This window comes from Tachypleus tridentatus, chromosome 13, assembly GCF_004210375.1.
Source record: "Tachypleus tridentatus isolate NWPU-2018 chromosome 13, ASM421037v1, whole genome shotgun sequence".
In the NCBI taxonomy this organism is placed as follows: Eukaryota; Metazoa; Arthropoda; class Merostomata; order Xiphosura; family Limulidae; genus Tachypleus; species Tachypleus tridentatus.
In genome coordinates, this window is record NC_134837.1 from 170,604,065 (window position 1) to 170,627,248 (window position 23,184).

Genomic DNA, 23,184 nt, shown 5'->3' on the forward strand with positions numbered 1-23,184 from the left:
TTCTTCAGCAACTTTGTGGTATCTGTGCAGCAGTTACGCACGATTGGTTAATTTATAAAGAATTATGACTTGAGACTTTAATTTTAACCTTTGAAGTTTTGTTTCCTTATTGTTTCAGTATTTAGTAGTATTTACTTGTCCTCGAGACAAAACGTGCTCTGATTTAATATGGCAAATATTTGTATTTGATTAAGCAAGACGTATGCATGTTTAAGTAAGTGAAAAATGTCACAGTTAAAACTTACAGTTGTGAGATTATCACAATTTGATTTCCGTGTTTGATAAAGCTAACTATAAGAATCCATATCCGAAATATTGTATTGAAAAATATGCATAATTAACACTGTTTTTGGGTTTGCGTGCTACAGGCTCACAGTGACGATGGTCGAGCGATTAGCTGAAAGGGGACCCTCCCTGATTTTCCAATCTCTCTGGCTTGTCTATCATGCAGATTGTGCTTCATCATATATGATTACAAACAAACTCGTGTACGTTCTTCCACTTGCATGTGATGTGACCGGTTCCGACTGTAACTTCAAATCCACATTCTTTTGCTAATTTCTTAAATTCATTACAATAATCTTTCGACATTAGACTCACAGGAATGTATTTTTTATACCCTATTATGAAAATAGAATAATTTTAACATTTTGTGTACTTTCTCTGTAATACTAAATCTTTAAATTATTAATTTAAACAGTTTATTGAGCTAATGAAAATACATTGATCGATATACTTTACATTGACTTTATTCTGTCCTCAGATGAATAAAATATAAAACTTTATTTTAATCTATTTTTGTATTTTAAAATTGATACGTTGCAAATTAAAATGGCCAGTTTTGTCTAAAAAGATGTTATTTCTACATATTGAACTACAGCCTTAAAATCCAACTTCTCTTCTGAGATGTCAACCGTCATTTTTATGATGGTCTAATATTTCAATACGTGGCAAATATTTTGTGATATTGCTTAAACAATTAGAAAATAGAGCAACTTCTATATATATTTATTGAAATAGGATTTTTATGTTTTCGATGACAATCAATAGTACCGTTACAGAGACAAGCAACTATTACATATTGTGAAGAAAGTTTCCAACTGTTACTACAACTGTTCCAGTTTTATATATGATGTCTAAATGACTTGAATTCAGCTTTAAGGATGAGAAATCATGAACGTGGGGATATTTTAAGTCAGTTTTTTATACGATAAAATAAATAATACTGAAATTAAGGTGACTTGCGAAATATCTAACTATTAAAAACGTTGAATAGATATGTTTAATGTGTTCTTACTATATATACATAATATGTAACAATAACTTAACGGATTTAAGTAATTTAAGTCATTGAAGTAATATCCATTCATCATTATCACCCAATGGCTTAGCGAGAAGTCGCAACGTAATAACAATAAAACGTGGAATTGACACACTGTGAGTAGAACATAGTTAGCAGATTACGTTGCTTTGAACATAAAAACTATGAGAACTTTGAAATAGTATTAAAATAAATGAACAATATTCAAATTATACACAAAAATAAAATATAATTATGAGAAATATCAATTCTTACAATAAAAGTACTGTTTCCACTATTCATTTTGTGACATCTCTAACCAAACAGAAAACTGAGGAGATGATTCTATACTGAATGATAAGAAAGAAACACCTGGTTGTAATATATCACGAAGAACATTTAGAAAGTTTCTAAAAACTTTGACATAGTGAAGAGAAAAGATAACGAAGATCTTGTCAAAGATCTTAGCTTATTGTGGAAGAGCTCTAAAAAGAAAAAAGAAGGAATGATGTACTAAACTTCTAAACAATATTAGCTAAACATTTTTTTAAAATAGGGTAATTCATATATCAAAATAATTTTTGAATTAACAGCCCATTACACACTATTTATACTTTTGGATAACACTAGTTAAAAAAGTTTTGTACAGATATCTAAAACGACTTTTCTCCTTACTTCTGTATTATATCCAAATCCATATATTCTATTCTTTCATAACAGAATGTTTACTGATACAAATACTGGCTAAATGTCAACTGCAAAAAAATTTTGTTACGTTTAAACAGTGTAATGAAAGTATATTTTTTATTAACGCTACCAGGACTATATCCAAAGTTTAAAACAAAGTACCAGCTAGAACTGCTCATCGTCGAGAAGTAAAGCGATTATCTGAAGTCTATATATTCCAAGTTTCTTCTTGGTATATTATTGAAAAATAAGTACATATATTTTGAAATGACTATGTGTTATATCCAAAACCATGTATTCACTCCTTTCATCATCAAATTTTTCATGGCTAAGTCAGCAAAATCTGGTTGAATATCAATGGCAAGTAATTTTTTCAACTTTAAACAGTGTGGCATCAGTATATTTTAAGGCAAAGTCCAAGTTAGAACCGACTATCTTAGAAACGTAATGTTTCTAATGTTTTGAATTTATTCTAAGAAAGGTAGGCTCCATTGTATGAAAACATCATTTTAATAATATATAGGACATGTCCTTTAAATGTTTTTTTATTAAATATTTAGCTTAAATTAATAACATCTTATAAAGAAAACCAGGATATAGTTTCGTAACCCCCAGTAACTTAAGACTTATCCACCGAATGTACTCTATTTTCTAAGGCTTTTTTATAAAAGTGAACGGCCTGGCAAAATTCAATAAACAAGAGTAAGGTTAATAACCTCTCACAAAACATCCAGATATCGTGGTGTAAATAAAGTGAAGATTAATGAACATCGTAGTTATACTAACCACATGTTACAAATAAAATCAAGAACGAAAAGTCACCACTTGCGAAATGAATGTTTACAGAAAGCTGTTACAACTTGAAGAAGCAAAAAAAAAATAAAGGTCAGAAAAAATGTTGGAATAGCCCTCGTCAGGTAACACATTGAGAAGATGGTCTTAAGATGAGGTTTGAAAAAAGGACACTAATGAATATGCTTGTGTTAACAAAAACTATTCAGTCACTACATATGACAAGAACAAAAAAAAAATTCAATGAACTCAATATCGTGATTGGTTGGTCTTTCTCGGTATATAAGAAATAACCTGCGAGTGGTTGCGAGAGGCTTAATATCTTGATCTCACGATCGTCATATTTATTAAGAATGGGTGAAAAGTATCAGATTGTATCGTTTTAAAGTAAGTAATGAATAATATTATATAAACTATGTTTATTACGCCTATTTAGTTTGAGTTAATCTTTATTATTTAGCTTAAGTATATACAATTTTAGAATACTAAAACTGTACGTGTATTAAACGCACTTTGTACTCTTTGAAAGTTATGTATAAATTTTTATTACTTTTTCGTGAGCATGAGGAAATTTTTGACTGTAAAATTGTTGTGTCACTCGTCATATGATGGTATTGTTGTTGTTTAACATTTAAGGCAATTTGCTACCATACTGACAGAATAAATAGAAGCCATTCAAAAACAGCGAAAAAACCCACCAACTGAGATATTAAATGTTATTGTTATAACGCATTCACAATGTAACGTCTGACGAGTATTTGGTGGTATTGGACGAACCTTTCCTCGACTTAAGGGATACAGAAATATTTCTCAATATATTTACTGAAACAGTAATTTTCTTTTGTATAGTTAAGCATTTAACAAACAAGTGTACCACTAAAAAGACAGGAAAAACAAATAACAGATTAACTGGAGCAAGTTTTGAGTCGTTACAACAACTTTCCCAGGTTTATGTAGAAGGTGTTGATTCAGATGTGACGTTTTATTATTATTATTATTAATAGTTTTACTTAAGATTAAAAAAACAAATGAGAAATTGAAGTAATTTGGAGATTGGTAAAAGAAATTATAAAACTATAAAAAAGCAAAATATAATATGAAAAATATTAATTCTTACAATGAAATACTGATTTCACTCTTCTTTTATTGAAATATCTAACCAAAGAGAAGCCTGTTTATTTTAATATACAACGAAGTGTTTTCAGAAAGTTTCGAAAATCTTGTACATAATCAAGACCAAAGAAAGCAAAGACGTTGTCAAACATCTTGTCCCTTTGTGGTGAAGTTCTTTAAAAGAAAAGATTAAAATATATTATATTTTTAAATAATAAATGTCAAAAGGTTTCGTAAAAGCTACATGTGCTAGCCTTTCCTCATTTTGACTCACTTACCTCTATAATGTGCTCAACACTAGGAGAGTTAACTGAAAAATTTATGTTACAATTATCAGAACATTTATAAGTACATCTTGGTGTTGGAATAGCGATCTTATTTTTTTTTAGAATGTATGAATAAACAAAACTCTTTGAAACTTTATTCAATCAGTTTATTCGCACAAGGTATAAAAACAAAACGTGTCCTTGCAGTCATTCATTTTTCCACACTTACCCTTATAATTTGATCAAGACTAGGAAGTTTTCTGAAACTTTTATTCAATCAGTATATACACAGAAGTTATAAAAAGTAACAGTTTATCCAGTGCACAAGTTTTAATTGAAGACAGATCAACAGAAAATGAAGTCTTCATTTTGATTTCAGAAATAAAACGTTATTATAACATTATTTTAAATTTATCTGTATAATTAATCGTGAAACTCAGCGGCGTTTCTCTTCAGGTTTGGTCATTTTTGGTCTTGGTGAAAAGTTTTCAGTTACTGAATTTTCAACGTTATCTGTATACTTTATTTTATTCGAGGTTCTCATAACTCAACCGAAGTATACGTTTACTAGTAACGTTAATGTTGTTTCATAAAAAATGAAGTTTAAAGCGCATTAGCCCTCAGATTATTAACGCTTTATATCTGGGGATGACTGGTTACCTAAGCGTTTTATACTGTTTATTGCAACATAAGTATGCGATTTAGGCTTCTTTTTTCTCTATTTACGTGACCTAAATGATTAATTAAGAGCAGCTTATTTTCACAGTTTGATCGTTATTAATAAATCAAGAATATTTGTACTCTCAATAAGTAAATAAACTCATATTTCTCTGTGTAGTTTAATTTATTTCATTTTTCATGATTTATTTTCCCTTCCCTTCACGTTTTTAACATGTTTCACGAGATTTCAAGATTTCACACTGACACGTAGACTCACAGGAATGTATATACACACAAATATGAGATAACAGTCCTTATCACTTATTACGTGACTTATCACTTTCTTTGTTTCATTATGTTAGATACCATAACATCTCTATCACAAGATGTTTCTTTCTTTTCTCTTTTCAAATATTCGCTACTACAACATTAACATACTTTATACTCTTGAAAGGGATAAATATGTACGATGTTTAAGTATGGGAAATTCGACTTCTTTCCATCTTCAAGACCATAAACAACTCATTTAATTACTTGGAAATAACTGCAGTGAGATGCTTCTTGAAGCCAGCTACCAGTCTCTGACATCGGTCTGAAAAAAGCTTGCCCCACTCCTCAATGCAGAAGTCTGTCAGCTGTGAGATGCTTTAGGGGTTTCTTACATGTGCAACCCGTTTCAAGTCACCCCACAGCAACTCAATGGGATTAAGTTCTGGACTTTGATTCGGCCATTCCAGAACTCTCCATTTCTTAGATTTTAACCAGTCCTTGATGAATTTCCGGGTATGTTTTGGGTCATTGTCGTGTTGCAGGGTCCAGTTTCGCTTTAGCTTTAATAATCTTACGGATGGGCTAACATGTTCCTCAAGCACCCTCTGATACACAGTAGAATTCATGGTGGATTCTAAGAGTGTGAGCTCTCTAGGTCCTGCTGCAGCAAAGCAGCCCCAAACCATGACACTTCCACCTCCATGCTTCACAGTTGGTATGAGGTTCTTTTCCTGTATTTGGTTAACGCCAAACATGTCCTCTGTTTTGGTGTCCAAATAATTCAATTTTGGACTCATCTGTCCAAAGAACATTATTTTAGAAGTCCTGGTCTTTGTCTACATTCTCTCTGGCAAACTTCAGTCTGGCCTTGATGTTTCTCTTATAGAGAAAAGGTTTCCTCCTTGCACACCTCTTATGAAAGTTAAGTTTGTGCAGTCTCTTTCCGATTGTAGAGGTAAACACTTTCACATCAACAATAGCCAGGGCCTTCTGTAGGTCCCGTGATGATATGTTTGGGTGTTTGGAGACCTCATTTAAGCATCTTGCAGTCTGCTCTCGGAGTGAACTTGCTTGGACCACCAGACCTGGGCATGTTGGTAGTCGTTTTGAAAGCCCTCCACTTGTTGATTATCTTCCGGACAGTGGAATGGCTGATTTCAAAATCTTTTGGGATCTTTATAAATCTCTTCTCAGACTAAAAAAGCTCCTACAATTTTCTTTCCGAAGGCCTCAGACAGCTCTTTTGCTCTCACCATGGTGCTCACTTTCACTTCAACAGTCAGGAGCACACCAAACTAAATGTCTGAGGTTTAAATCGGGCAAGCCTCATTCAAAATGCTGAGTAACGATCTTCTAATAATGTGCATCTGGGAATAAATGTGGAGGTGTCCCAACTTTTTCCTCAGTTAGAATATGCATTTTTGTAGAATTGCATTTACAGATCATCTTGAAAAGTCTTTTCTTCAGTTTTAATTGTTTAGTTACATTCCTATAATCTCTCAGTATTGTTAAAATTGAGATTAAATATCTATATATCCAAAAATGTTACAAAAATACACAGGATTTCATGGGGTGTCCTAACTTTTTACCATGACTGTATGTCTTTTGAAACATTTGATGCTTTTTGAATGGTCTCTCACATCCATTAATCCCACATGGGACAACAAATCCAGGCTCATGAACCAAAAAAAAAAATGTGACAGAAGCTTGCTAAAATGCCTAACCTTATAATTACATTTAATTCAAGGGAAAATTCAAGGACTGTTATGCCATGTTTTACTCCAAAGTTTACCAAACTTCAGTGTCTATTAATAAATATCATGTAAGACATGCATCCAAATGTCACGGGTTTTCATTCTGGAACGTCAAATGTATCATTTATTTAACTAAATGTAATGATAAATTTCAACAATAACAACTAGCCAATGTCGTTCGCCCGCGAATCGACGGTGTATCCTCGGACTTGCCCTCAATCTAGCAAATAAAAACGTACTTAAAAATGCAAATTCTTGCCACAATCCCCCGGGGTGGCCAAAAACATTCATTGGCCACACCTCAACCTAACTAACATATTCACCAAATTGAACAGAAATCCGAAAGGAATTGTGGATTGTATAGTGAACACAAAGAAATCTCTGCAGACGCACACGCATGCTGATGCGTGATCCATAGTATCCCTGATTTTCGTAAGTGTATACAATTTTTATTATTTTAACAACACAACCTGGTTGCTCATGACTCAATGCAATATCCCCCGGATGCTACATTTCTCTTACCGGTATGGATGTGGTATGGATTATGGGAGGCACCCAAAATCTGAGAAAGTTCCCTGAAAGCAAAGAAGGGAGAGTAGTTGGGATAATATTTTGCAGGATCACAGGCCTTCTATTCATTATGTACAGCCTGGCACTAGCTCCTATCTTGCACCATTCGATTTCAAAGTATAGAGTTTAAAAGTTTAAATACATTTTGTGCCTAAAGAGAGTTTTAGATAGTTTGTAATATTAAATTAAAGAAACACACATTAAACACAATATAAGTTACACTTTTTCGCAATTTTCAAATGATTTGTCTTGCCACCCCCATTTGTAATTCCATTGTTGGCTGCGTCAGTGGATCCACAAATAAGGATTATTATTTACCTATTATCATATGTCATCTTTCATTATCAAAGGTCTATAAAATAATAACAGACGAGGTTAATTTTAATGAGTATACAACTTTCATCTGTGTTGCGGTGGTCATAACAAATCTTTCTAGCAGAGTAGAAACATGGATCATTGCGGGTTTTTGATTCTACCACAGGATATGCATTCAAGATACCAAATATGTGCATTTGTTATGTCAAGACTGGGGAATGTTTTCGAAATCATACTTGCTTCAAAGCATTACCTGAATATTAATATTCCTACTCTACTACTACTAAACTACAGTAGTACAGAGCGACACAATGTAACGGGCAACCATCCTTGTTTACACATAACGAGTTGTACAAAAAAATACAGATGGATTCACTTCAGCTAATCTAGAAAGTTAAACATTCGTATTGTTTTATTCAGACATAGTGTAGGAAAATAAGACATAAACGATTAATATTTACCTGGATTTCTTCTTTCCGACATCTTCGCGGTTGCATTGCAATTGTGCAATGTCAGTACATGTTTCGGTCACTATAAATTCTATAAACGTCATACGTAATTCTCCAATGTGCAACAAAATATTGCTTCGTGTGACTTCTCCCCTCCGCCTCCTTGGAGTTTATAGTGTCATCCCTACCTTCGGCTGCCGCTAAGGAGTGGGCCGTGCCGTCTACACTCCTCCCCGTGAATGTATTGTTGTATGTGAGCCCCTGAATCCCCCATCGATCACCTTGAGGAATGATCAACCTCTCTCCACAAATAACATATACAGCCCTCCTTGCACAAGGAACTCCCGCCTTCAGATAAACTCGACCTGGTACACCCCTCTGGAAAAGAGATAGTCTCGCTCACACCTAATGTAGCTGCTTTCCATTTGTTCTCGATTTGCGCTGCAGACCACTAGACGAATCGGATGCATTTCCCGGACGTGTAGTGTTAGCGCGAGTGTTAACCACGTGGGGAAAGCTTATTTCAGTCACAACTTAGATCGTTGTGGATTCTAATAATAAATTATTGATTATTGGATTTCATATTCGCATATTCCAACACATGCACACAACAATATAAAGCACAATTGTCAAATAAACAGTGAAGAAATAGTAGTGGTCGATAAATAAGATTTATTTAGGTAGGATTTTATTTTGTGTGAAAGAAATGTATTCCCCCCAATATAAAAATAAAAGTAAATAAATAAATAAATTCTTGCAAAGTTTAGCACTGGTCACGTTTCAATTGTTGTATTTATGAAACAAAATGTACGTATACAGTCATTTGTTTGAACTGCGCCTTAATGATATAAGAAACATCAAAAGTGTCAGTTCCTGAGTTAATGCTGACAATGGTGTTGGTCTTCCTGACCGCAAAGTAGTCCTTAAGACTAGCATAGCAGTGATGCTATGAAGTATCAAGGTGACTTGGAAATGGTAAAACAGACTGGGACATGGTCATTTTGACTGGGAAGTAGTCAAACTGACTAAATTCTTCAATTGTCTGAGGGTTAGACAAACTGACTAGTAATAGATCATTGTCATTACTTAACAGTCAATTTCATATCCACGACTACAAAATGATAGTCATCTTGCTTATTGATACATTTTAGATAGTCAATTTGACAGCGACCACGATATTTCTCAAGCAGAAAATAGACGTGACTATTCCCTGGTAGTCGTAATGAACAACTTTTATTTAGAGTGATATTTTTAGTAACGTCTTCTGGACCACATCCAAACTCTGAGACAGAGTCCCATTTAGAGCCAGCCATCTTCGAAGTGTAATGTAACAGACTTGAATCTGTCCACTCTAAACTCCTTCTAGGTCATTTCGAATAATACTGGGCTGGTTTTGAATTAATTCTAAGAAAGAAATTCTCCGTGGTATGAAAACGTCATTTTTATAATATATAAATCCTGTATACAATCTATTCTAAGGTCCCTTCTCTCTAGGAAGTCTTTCGTTATTGTTAATTTCAGCACAAAGGTATGAGCACTCTGTGAACCAGTATAAAGTAACCCCAGAAGTTAAGGCTTATCCAAAGATGGTACTCTTGTTTCTAAGGCTTCTTTATGAAAGGCGATCAAAACTACAAAGTTAATGAGCATTGTTTGTAACCACTTTATATCACTATATATTTACTAGTTAGATTACCAGTGTTCATGAAGTCACTGTGAATGTATATAAGGTGATTATGAAACAATAAAAACTGAATAACGTGGGTATACTAATCAGAAGATTTACGTTACGGTAAACATGAAGACCGCACTGGTCTCTTTGAGACACTGCTGGTCAACAGGGATTTGTTGAAATTATGACTAAACTAGCAGGACCATAGTGGATATCCATACAGCTAAAGTTAACTAAATGGGGTCTTAGGATCGAATCTCCATTCAATCAAACATGCTCGCACTTTCAATTGTGGAAACTTAACAAGTGACGGTCAATCCAACAATTCGTTGGTAAAAAAGTAGCTTAAAAATTGGCGGTGTGTCGTAATAACTAGCTGCCTTCTCTTTAGTCTTATACTTGTACATTAGGGACGGTTAGCGCAAAAATCCCTCGTGTAGCCTTTTGCGCATTTAAAAACAAAAAAGTTAATTAAAGGAGATACAAAACGATTACACTAAAACGATGAACGGCCTGGAAAAATTCAATGAACACGAGTAAGGTTAATAACCTCTCACAAAACACCCAAATATCTTGGCGTGAATAAAGTGAAAATTAATGAACATCGTAGTTTTACTAACCACATGTTACAATAAAAATCAAGAACTGAAAATCATCACTTGCGAAATAAGATGCTTACAGAAAGCTGTTTTTATATATATGTTTTTCTTATAGGAAGGCCACATTAGGCTATCTGCTGAGCCCACTGAGGGTAATCGAATCCCTGATTCTAGCGTTATGAATTCGTAGACCCACCGCTGTACTAGCAGGGTGCACGGAAAGCTCTTAACACAACTTGAAGAAATAAGAAAATAAATATAAAGACCAGAGAAATGGTTGTAATAGCTCCAATCAGTAATACATTGAGAAGCAAAGAATTAAGTAGTTTGTCCACATAGTTAGAATGCAGTCCGATAACATTTCAACAATTTGTGACAATCAACAAAAATCTCGTGGTTTTATGATCAAAGTACGTTCTTTGTCCTTTAGATTTTCTAATGTTCGTGTTATAAATTCACTCCGTATAATAGTCAGGCAGACACCTCTCTTTATTGCATATTAAAAGCCTCTAGTTTTCTATATGAATATTGTAAGCCAAATACGCCTTCTTTAAATGTAAGCTACCACACATTTTTTTCAAATAAGTATTTATTAAATATTTTGAGCATATCCTTTTTAAGTGTCGACACTAATTTCTTTCTTATCATAATCTGTTGCTACAAATGAGCGTTGGATTTCATTCTCTATTTTCTTCACAATGTAAAAGTATTTGGTTCTTAAACACCGTTTACAATCACTTTAATGCAAACCAACATTTTTGTATTTTGAAAATATATTTATATATATATTTATTTGCTTTAGTATTATGGTTTAATCATCAAGAAACGTTCTTTGTCTATCAGATAATTTATTATTTGTAACATAAATTCATCCCTTATTATGTCAGACAATCACCTTTCTTAAATACACATTCAAAACTCTTTATTCTCCATGTAGGAATTCCACAACGTTCAGTTTTGTCACTTCTCCTCTATATCCTGTGTTTCTGATACACCTAAACCTCTATTTTAATTAAACATTTTTCAGTATACTGGTGATAATACCATAGTGACTACATTCTATTCCAAATAAGCCTATAATTGTTCTGTTTAGCTAACTATGTAAGGAGCTGAAGCCTAGGCTGTAAACTAATTACTATCTAACAAGATATTTAAGAGCTAGTAAGAAATAAGTGCAGTGATGAATATACTTGTATTAACAGAAAACTATTCACTACTTACAACAATAACAAAAACAACACATTCAAGGAAAGCAATTTCGTGATTGGTTGGTCTTTCTCGGTATATAAGAAATAACCTACAAATGGTTGCGAGAGGCTTAACATCTTGACCTTGGAATCACGATAGTTGTGTTCATTGAGAATGATTGAAAAGTATCAGATGACATAGTTTTAAAGTAAGTAATAAATAATATTATATAAAGTATGTTACTTAGGTCTATCTAGTTTGTCGTAATCCTAAATATTTAACCTAAGTCAATACAACATAGGAGTACTAAAACTATAAGTGTATTAAACTCACTTTGTATTTTTTATACATTTTGATTATTTTTCGTAATCACGCGGAAATATTTTAATTTATAATTGTTATGTCTGTTGTCATATGATGGTATTATTGATTACAATTTGAGGCTATTTCTTGCCGTACCAACAGAATAAATGGAAACCATTCAACAACACCAAATCCCATCAAATGAGATAGTGACTGTTTCTTTTATAACGCACTCTCAAATTAAAATCTGACGAGTATTTCTTTGTATCGCACGGACTCTTCCCTGACACAAGGAATAAAGATATTTCTAAATATATTTATTGAAACAGTATTTACTTTTGTATAGTTAAACATCTGACAAACAAGTGTACCGTTCGAAAGACAGGCAAAACATATAGCGGATTAAGTGGAGCAAGTTTCGAACCGTTACAACAACTGTTCCAGGTTTATGTATAAGGTGTTGATTCAGAGCTTAAACTAGAATATAATAATCGTGATGTTTTATTATTATTATCAAAAGTTTCTTTTACGATGAAATAAACAAATAAGAAGTTAAAGTAATTTGGTAACAGGTTTTAAATTTATAAAAAGAAGTATAAATATCAGAAATATTAATTATTACAATGAACTATTGTTTCTTTACTTGTTGCACTGACATCTCTAACCAAACAGAAACTACAGGATCTGAGATTAGACAGAGAGAGAATAGTTTTGTAGCCCTTCTATGTAGTGAGGACAAAAAAAAGCAAAGACCTTGTCAAACATCTTGTACCATTGTGATGGAGTCCTCAGAAACAAAAGTTTAAAATATATTAGATTTTTAAACAATAAGAGTCAAAGGTTTATTTTCAGAAAAAGATAATTCATATATCACAATTGTTTTCGAAATAATACCCCTGTACACTTTTTACATATATACACAAATACACACTGAAAATACAATTGTTCTAATGTTGGTATCACTTTTAAGATTGTGAGTAAGGCTACTTAAATGGTACCTTACCCAGGTAATTTGTTCAATACTAGGACAGTTAACTGAAACTTGTATATTGCAAATATCAAGACATTTATAAGTAAATCTTCGTGTTAGAATAAGGCAATCCTTAGTGATGACGAGAAAACCCACTTGTAGAGAAAAATATATATGTAAAAACGGCTGGTTTGGGTTTAGACAATTTTTTTTTTGTAGAGGACCCAACAACGTTTCGACCTTTTTCGGTTATCGTAAACCATATATCTTTGAAAAAAAAAAAAAAAGTTAATTTCAAAGGGTACTGTGGGCTACCATTGCCAGGCGGTTAAGGCGCTCGCATTTTCCCATCTTAGTAAAATAAAATTATCAACAACAATATTAGTTTTTCAAATGACTTTAGAAACAACTGATTGATTAAAATAAGGATTTTTTCCACACTTCTGCCACTTGGTGGCCAAATGGTAAATTGTGGATTTACAATGCTGAACGCGGGTGTTTGATTTCCGCAGTGGAAAGATAATTTATGTGAATTGTTTTTGTCTGCGTATTCCTGTCTTAAGTTTGAGCTGGCAAGAAGACTCGTGATTGTCCGTGGGTGTTTCTACTTATATGACGTAGTCCTACAACCAAGATATTGAAGTATTAAGAAGGGCTTAAACACACCCTCAAAGTAACCCATAATAGTCTTCATGTGGTGTTTTTGAAACACCATGAGATCCTAAAAGCACAATGTTTTATATTCATAAACTGTTAAGAACTTCATCCAGGTAAGTGTCCCAGCAGGGCAGTTGTTTGGGTGTTCTTCTAGTTATGATACCTATAAGAGAAACAAAACTCTATTATTAAATGTCAGTGTTTCTTGCTTGTAAAAATTGGTATTAAAAAAGAGCGAGAACAACATTTAAAATGCGCAGTAAAATGTTTATTTTGACCATGGCCAACATTAAAAAAGTCTCTAGATATATTTTTAGCTAAAGAAAAAACTTATACGTCGTAGCTTGAGGTGTCGTTCAGAGATTTAAGCTGGTCATATGTGATTCAATTAGCACATTGGATCGTTATCTTGAGCGTGAATAAAACGTATGAGGCTGTAAAGCTTTAAGAATAACAAGAATAATGTTTTTACTGAAAAAGTAAGAACGTATCAAGCGTAATTTGTATATCCTTTAATGCTACATTGTAAATTTTAAGAACTTATTCTTAAAAATAAAGATATGTTTTATTGTACAGTTGTTGAGTATGTAACCATATGATGATATTCGTCATAATTTAAATACTTTCATTTTTGTATCGTGTACGTGGTATAAATTATATGGACATAGCTAACACCAATTAAATGTTAAAACAATGAAAACAATATTCACAATTACATAACACGTATTTATTCTTTTATTCTAAATTACATTTTACCTGTATTCATGTTCGGATCTTGATATTAGGAATGCAATGACACCTGCATGATTATAGGTCTTAAAATAATGCCATTATTTTTTCTATTAAAGAGTATGGTATTAACGTTATAAATCTGTACACAGTTCATATAAACATTATATGAAGTCTCACAAGTTAGATTATTTTAATTTGTATACAAAAATGTTTCTTTACATGTACTCACTCAGAATCACAATTATATTCTGCAACAACCCACACCCTTCGGTTGCTAAATTGTACTTTGTCTCAAATGTCAAGCAATATTTACACCAGAAATTCTTCAAATTCAAATATATCAAATAAACAAATATATTCGATTAAATTAATAATGGCTTGTATAGCTTACATTATTGTTAATATTCAAATTAGCAAAACTATTTCGAGGAGAAAGTAGTGAAAACAGAGTGTTCACGAAATTAGCTTTTTTACATTGAGATTCGAGCTGGATCACATATGTACTTCATAGGTCAGTCAATCACATTCCACAAAAGATATCGAAATTCATATAAATAAATAATGTACTTTAATATAACCTAGAGATTCACAGAAACGCTCAACAGTATTTATTTATTGTTAATATAACGTTTTCAACCAGTGAAAAATTGTTTGTTGTTTCCTTAGAATGAATTTTAAACCAACCAAGTATTGTTTCAGTAGATCTAAAAAACTATATTGAGTGGATTGTAAATGACCGTATTTAACTAAAATATTGTGTTAGACTTTGATTGTGGCGTAGGAACGTTACAAAACCATACTTTTATCAATCAACATTTGTCGACTTCGCTAAGAATACGTTAATTCACAAAAGGATTGAATGTATAATTTTGGATATAATAGAGAAGTAAAGTAATATCTTTTATATAGTTCAAATTTTTATTAAATACATCATGAAAGTTTTTTGTTTCCAAATGATAATCTAATTAGGTAGGTAATTTGGTAATAATAGATTGTATTTTTCTAAGATGAGAAATTACACATTGTTACAAAAAAAATTTGGCACTTTGTCGCATAACATTGGCGCCTCATTAGAAAGAAATATTTTTATTCCAATAAAACAGTTGTCAAACACACTTTTTAGTCGAATACAAGAAATTAAAATTGTCAGAAAATGATTAGGAAATACAAAAGACAAAGGAAAAAAATAGTTTTGTTAAAACACAAATAAAAAATATCACGATTCAATACAAAAGAAAACTTAAAGCAGTTCTTCACAATTGAAACATCGTTTGAAATCTTTTGAATGTTTGTAAAAATTATACTATCTTTGGTGGTTGACTTCCTTTGATTACCATATTCAAATCTCTTAAAGTTATTAGTTTTCACAGACTATGCATCTTATGCTTTATCAAAGTAACACAAAAGAGTATCAAATATTGCAAAAATCAGTATTTATGAACAGCAAGGCAACACCAAAAGCTAGATCGTTTCAAAGTGACAGTCAGTGATCATGGAGGTGAGACAATGGTTTGGTTCCTTTTATGTCACATAATTCACAGATGCGAAAGAATTATTGAAAAGCAACACAGACGTATAAACTTTTAACTGATTGTAGTATATAAAATAAGCTGTTAATCTATACTACATAAAGGAAAACTGAGGTTCCCATTATTAAACACCGTACATGTATAACACTTTCAAATCAGTACATTAATTTGACAGTCTCAAAGAAAAATGGTTTCTTGTTGAAACATCAGGTATGGTATGTGATTACAAATGACTAATTAAAGAATAGTACGAGTAAAACTGGGAAAGTTAACATGAAACATGCGAAAAAAACATGTTATCTTTAAACGTAAAGTAGACCGAGAAACCAAACATGATGATATTTTATCTTGTATACGTAAATATTTAAAATATTGTAGAACCGGTTGTCCAAAAATTAAGCGGTGAATAAGTAAAGTGGAACAAAAGTTATGAAATAAGATGAGTTAAACATTGAAAAATAACTATTGATTTATTGATAGTTTAAACAATCTGTTGATATAGGTCAAATAGATAAATTAAACTGCCCTACTAAAACCACCTAGATAAAGTAAATAAGGCCAATTAATTCTTAATCACGATTAATTTCATCAAATAAACAATATACAAAACTGTGAGAAACAGTTACACGCCATACTTTTAAAGGCTTAATAAGTTGAGAATTAATGTACAGTAACATTAATATTAGTAAAATACTATTGATGTTTATCCTACACGTATAATTAGACAAACTATTCAAAATAGAGAATAAATACATTGAAAGTGCATTCATTAATGTTGGAACATTAATAAAAAAGCTTTTCTCTCAGGCATTAAACCCTTGTGATTGTTTTGATATAATACATAAAAACAGTTCTACGGTTCCTTCAACACCAAAACGATTAAAAGAAACTTCAACTTATTTTTGCATATTCATGATATAAAAACTTACCCGTAATTTTCGTGGTGTTGGGCAAAATTTACGGGAAGACTTACGCAAGTAATACTTCTGCATGTATGCGATATAATCCCGATTATAATTTGGATATAATATCAAGTTTAAAAATTGTATTTTGACTATGTTTGTGCATGCGTCTCTCTCTCTCTCCATATTTTGGACTCAACAAATAGCCCAATGTAACTTTGTTATAGGGAAAATACACACCCTCCATATTCATATAACTTCTATCACGGGCTATTTATTTTAAGTAAGGCCTGACATGGCCTGGCGCGTTAAAACGTGCGCTTCGTAATCTGAGAGTCGCAAGTTCACGCCCGAGTCGCGCCAAACATGCTCGCCCTCCCAGCCGTGGGGGCGTTATAATGTGACGGTCAATCCCACTTTTCGTTGGTAAAAGAGTAGCCCAAGAGTTGGCGGTGGGTGGTGACGACTAGCTGTCTTCTTTCTAGTCTTACAGTGCTAAATTAGGGACGGCAAGCACAGATAGCCCTCAAGTAGCTTTGTGCGAAATTCCAAAGAAGAAAAAAAAATATCAAGTAAATGGTTCTTGAATCATCCTTGTTTTCTTGTTTCAGACCTACCTCTCATTGGACAAAATTTTTATTTAATTTTTCCATCATTACGTCAGAGGGTTTAGAAAATTTGTGACAATATTTCGTGGGATATAAAAACCAGAGGGGTGCTTTGCTTATCTCAGTATTACTTTGGCTTCTGCGTTTTATTTTTGGTAAAAGTTGTCAACGAAAGAAAAGTGGAAACGGTAATTTATTGTAAGAAATTACACTTATGATATATTTAATAAGTATAAGACGTATATTTGAAAATTTTAATTTATGTTAATTTGTTTCCGTGCTTTAATATTCTGTGCTCTTTGTGCATGATAGTTTCGTAAGTTTGCAACTAATTTCTATTTATACAACGATTTACAACAGCAATAATCAGGTGCAACGTACAAAATGCACGACAACAAGTTTATTTCAAAGACGGCTAACATTAGAAAAAAAAAGTCCTATACTTTAGATAAAAAACAGACAAACGTGCATTAGTTTTTGTAAGGCACGTTACAGTTTGTAATGAGCGTGAATGAAACGTATCTGACTATAAAGCTTTAAGAATACATAGAAATACTTTTTTTATTAAAGAAATTTAAGATTGTATAAGACCTCATTCTGTACATCCTTTATGACCACCGCGTCAGTTTCTATATAGATTCGTTCTTAAAAATAAAGAAATATTCCCTAAGTTATAGTTCTTGATAACGTTACCATGTGATAGCATTCGTCGTAATTTAATTAATTTTGTATTATTATATTGTACAGGTAAAATACATTCTAGACATAGAAAACATCAATGAAATGTTAAAAACACGAAAATAGTTCTTTCAAAAATATTCAGCAGCTCTTTCTTTTTGTATTGTAAATTAAATTTTACATGTTCTGACCGTGTTATTAGGAATGCAATGAGACTTGAATGACTGTACGTATTCAAACAATGTCCTTATTTTGCTGGAAGAGAGTATGGTCTTAAAGTTATGGGTCTGTACTAAGTTTGTATAAACATTATAAATAGTGTATTTGTCTCCAAATTAAGAGGTACAAATAGCAAAACTACTGTACATAAATGTTCGAGTTGGGTCGGGTATATTCTCATTGTCGGATATAGTCTTTGCAGACGAATAACGTTCTATAAAAAGACAAATTCACATGAAGTAATGTGGATTAAGATATATTTTAGAGATTTACAGAAAACATAATACTAATATTATTAATATAACGTTTTTAAATTCTTAATGATGTTTTTGTTTTTTTTAGAATGAATTCCAAACCAGTCCAGTATTGTTCCAGTAGATCTAAAACAGATGTTGAATAGATTGATTCAAGACTATCGCATTATGTCTCGAAAATGACTGGATCTAACTGGGATATTGTTTCAGACTTTGGTTGTGGCGCAGGGAACATCACAAAAAACATACTTTTATCCCACTGTTCAGCCCATACTAAGATTATTGCTATTGATATTCAATCAGCATTTGTGGATTTCGCAAAGGAAACATTCGGTCATGAAAGGATTGAATATATGGTTTTGGATGTAATAGAGAAGTAAAGTGAAATGTGGCTTTATATTTATATAGATACTTAAATATTTAGCTATATATAATTTTAAAGCTGCATTAAATTAAGGCAGTGAGTTAATGAAATATTCTTTTATCTTTCAACTGATACACTGCATGGCAAAGTACGTGGACACCCGACCATCACACCCATTTGCTTGTTAGCCATCTAATTCCAAAAACCATGAGCATTAATATCGAGTTGGCTCCTCCTTTTCTGCTGTAAGAGTCTCCACTCTTCTGGGAAAGCTTTTCACAAGATTTTGGAACATGTCTGCGAGGATTTGCTGCTATTCTGCCACAAGAGCAGACCAGAAGACCTGGCTCGCAGTCGGGGTTCCAATTCATCTCAAAGGTGTTCGATGGGATTGACATCAGGGCTCTGTGCTGGCCAGTCAAGTTATTCCACACCAATCTCGGAGAGCTAGTCTTTTGGACTTTGAATTGTGCACGGCAGCATTGCCGTGCTGTAACAAAAAAAGGTCTTCCTTAAACTGTTGCCACAAAGCTGAAAGCGCATAATTCTTTAGAATGTTATTGTTTGCTGTAGCATTAAGATTACCCTTCATTGCAAGTAAAGAGCCTCACCCAAACCATGAAAAACAACCACTTGCGAAATGAATGTTTACAGAAAGCTGTTACAACTTGAAGAAGCAAAAAAAAAAAATAAAGGTCAGAAAAAATGTTGTAATAGCCCTCGTCAGGTAACACATTGAGAAGATGGTCTTAAGATGAACACACGTTGGTCCACAAGAGAAAAGTCAACCTTGTCGAGCAGAGTTCTGGCGTGTACCGACGACGACACCATCGTCATGTAACCGCCTTACCAAAAGATGGAGCCACTCTACAAGGCTACAAGAAGTCTGTACTAACGGTATTTATTACCGCCGAAGATAGAGAGGCTGCGGGCAACACGAAAGGCATGGCCGTAGTCATACCGACCAACAATGAAAATCGTTTCATTAAAGCAAGCGAAGAAAAAGAAAAAAACACAAACACTGCTACAAAGGACAAAGTCTAAATTACACTCAAACAAAATTCACCGAAAAACACGAAAGTGAAGCACATATTGGCACAACCCCGGAAACAGGCACTGCAAAAATACTGCAGCCGCAAATGAATGTCGCAAACCACAAGACGCTTCAGCACGACAGTCGTGCTCCTAGTGGTGGTCTAGAAAAATTGCACTTTGAACTACGCAGAGGTTAAGTTTAGAGAAAGAGAATAGTCTAAGGAATTCTCTCCCAAACAGGAGTGGTCGGGAACGTTGTGGTTCCACTTCTTTCCCGTTCATTGAAGTTTTCTTGTAGTTTGATTTAGCTTGTTTAAGTTGATGAAGTGAGGTTGGTCATTATAAAAAAGACCGGTGAGAAAGGGGGGCGACACAAAGCTGTGCAAGGAAAGTAAACCATGCCGAAGTCCGCACTCCGAAAAGCCGATGAGATATTAGCTTAAAATGGACCAATTAAGGTCCGGGCAAGATTATTGCTTTGACTGGAATAAAAAGATCGAATGTCTGAGATTTTTATGAGGAAAAAAGGATAGAACGAAAGTGCCCCGAGAAAACCCCCTTTCGCAAGACAGGCGCCGAAAGTTTTACCTACCCTAAGCTAACAGGAGAATTACATGCCTGTATACATGATTTTATGTACCTTTTTGCGATTGGTTTGGCTGAAATAGCTGAACCCGCTATTAGAAGGGGTGTCCCCAAAAATTTTGCTCATGTAGTGTATATATTTATGAAAAAAATGGGAATAATTTTTGTTTAACTACTTTCGTCTTAATATGTCTCACATTAAGTTAGAGTAAAATAACGAAGGACTTGAAGGAAATCAAACTATTCTTACCAAAAAAGATGTGATGTTTTTTTTTTCGTTTTTACTCGCATAATCTACTCTTAATACAGACATAAAAAGGTATTTCAAAGTAACTTGGTTATGTAAAGTTACAATTTTATGAGAGTCTCGAACATCCTTTCAATACCAGAACAATGAAACAATTTCACCTTATATTCATGAACTGAAACTTACTGTTAATTTTCTTAATGTTGACAGGATTATGTGTTATGTCTTTGTGTAATTATCTGCGAATATCTGAACTAATCCAAATTATATCTTGAATATAATATAAGATTTTATAACAAAATTTTCTCTGATCGTTTGAGTGAGTGTATATCTATAAACAAGTGAGTTATTTATTTTAAATGAATTTCAATATATAACCCTGATTTCTTAAAATAAATACAGTTTTAAGAATATAAAACTTTTTTCTGTTTCCTTTCGTTTAGAACTCCCTTGCATTGGGCGAAGAGGTTTGACAAAGTTTTCGCTTTCTTTTCCCATCATTACATCAGTGATTTTAGAAAATTTCTAAAGTATTTCGTGAGATATTAAAACCAGAAGGTTACGTTATCTGTCTTGGTATTGCTTCGGCTCCTACGTTTTCTGTTTGGTTAGAGTTGTCAACGAAAGAAGAGTAGAACAAGTATCTTATCGTAAGAAATAATATTTCTGGTGTTTTTGATACTTAAGGAATACAACTTTTGCTTTTCATTTGGCTTAGTAAGAAAGCGCTAAAAATGATTTAATTTTGCGTAACTTTCCATAAATCTCGCCAACTTTTTATACGGAGGATCGAGACACCATTCTCAAAAGAACTGAGGCACAAAATATAACTCGTTTGGAAAAAAACACATTCATAATGTTCATTTAATATTTAAGTTAAAATTTACTTACTTAAGTTCACTGTTAAGTACAAAGCTACGGAAAGGAATATGTTTTTCCCTACGGAAGTTTCGAAACTAGATTTCTGATCTTGCAAGTTCACAGACTTACCGCTGAGAATTTGGAAAGCAACCAGTTTTGTGAAAAGTACATCTTTTTAGGTGAATTTCGCATATCCTTCAAAAATAAAAATAGGTTTAATTAATTAAAGCAGTGCATTTTCTTAATTTAAGGAACTTTTATGTGGTCTCGATGGCAAGCTAACTTTAATATCGGTGATACCGGGGGTTTCTTCTCAGCATACTATACAAACTGTTAAGTTCAATGATTTTTTAATGTCATGAAAGATATACATAAAATGTTAGTTATCCTACTATTTTTTGACAGAGGATAGAAAAATATATTCCGTTTACCCATACCTCGAAAGATTATTGTAGTACATACAAGAAATTGGCAGAAGAATGTGGATTGCTGTAACTTCATGTGTCGAAACTGTTACTTTTGATACAGAAAAACAATTCATGGGTAAGTGGTGTTATTTGTGTACGTATATTAATAAATGGTTTTGATGGTAGATTATGTAAAGGATTTAATATTTGTTTCAGTTAAATTTGTATTTAAATAATCCATGCAACTTGTATTTCAAACCCATATCGCGAAAATCTCTACTACATTCTACATTTGTTAAACACTCTTGAGCGTACAAAACCCTAATGTAATATGTGTAAAATGCTAGTTATTGCCAACTGAACTTTTGAGAATCTCATCTTTACGTTTATAAACCGACACGCGGAAAAACACTTTAATATTGTCGGTTTGGCACAGTTTGTACACTATAAACCTCGACAGTTATAACTGTGATAAACGCATATTGATCGAAAAACTGCAGATACTTGACCAGGTACGTTCATTGCAACCTGTTGAAATTTGGAAAATTAGCTTTGGACGTTAGTATTTCTAACAAAGTATTACATATCATCCTCAGTGAAAAACCAAACAGTTAACTGCGTGAGGTCAACTACTAATGCTAGCTAAGCTGTATCTATAAAGAGAATTGTACCCGTGTATCAACATGGAATTAATTCGCCTATTGAAAACTATACATAAAATATTCAGATCGATACCAAAAAGAAGACTCGTGATTCTTTCTATGTTTGTAGAACTTTTGCATTTAAATTATTTTTAATAATCGTTATTGTAAATCATATTGTTTGTATATGTTTGTTAAGAAAAGATTGTGTGTATTCAATCTTTGCTGGCAAGTATTATAAACTTTATACATATCGACATTCAGTTGATTTCAAAATTAAAATTAAATGTTAGCCTATTTTGAATTTGATAAGATGTAATATAACATAATTCTGAAACTCGTCCGTATCAAATTATGATATGTAACAATTGTTTGCTAGTTAACGAAACCTAACTCTAATCCAAGTACCGATTCTAGAACTGTAACCCAAATTTTGAAATCATACATGTCTGAGCTGTGCAAACAAAGCTGTCTAAACAACATTCTTTAACATTTTAAACTTGTAGACTTATTGCTTACAGTAAAGATTAATTTGTTGTATAATTTAAGAGCTAATT

At 32.7% G+C, this 23,184-nt stretch overlaps 1 long non-coding RNA gene across 2 annotated transcripts; it reads left to right on the top strand.

Annotated features, from left to right (window-relative positions):
- Positions 1-17,271: 17,271 nt before the first annotated feature.
- On the top strand, positions 17,272-22,067 carry LOC143239714 (uncharacterized). Of its 2 annotated transcripts, none has more exons than XR_013021321.1 (4): positions 17,272-17,534; positions 18,576-18,863; positions 21,162-21,368; positions 21,985-22,067. It is a non-coding gene; the product is annotated as an uncharacterized LOC143239714 (long non-coding RNA). The 2 variants fall into 2 exon arrangements; XR_013021322.1 differs by having other exon boundaries at positions 17,272-17,524.
- Positions 22,068-23,184: the final 1,117 nt, after the last annotated feature.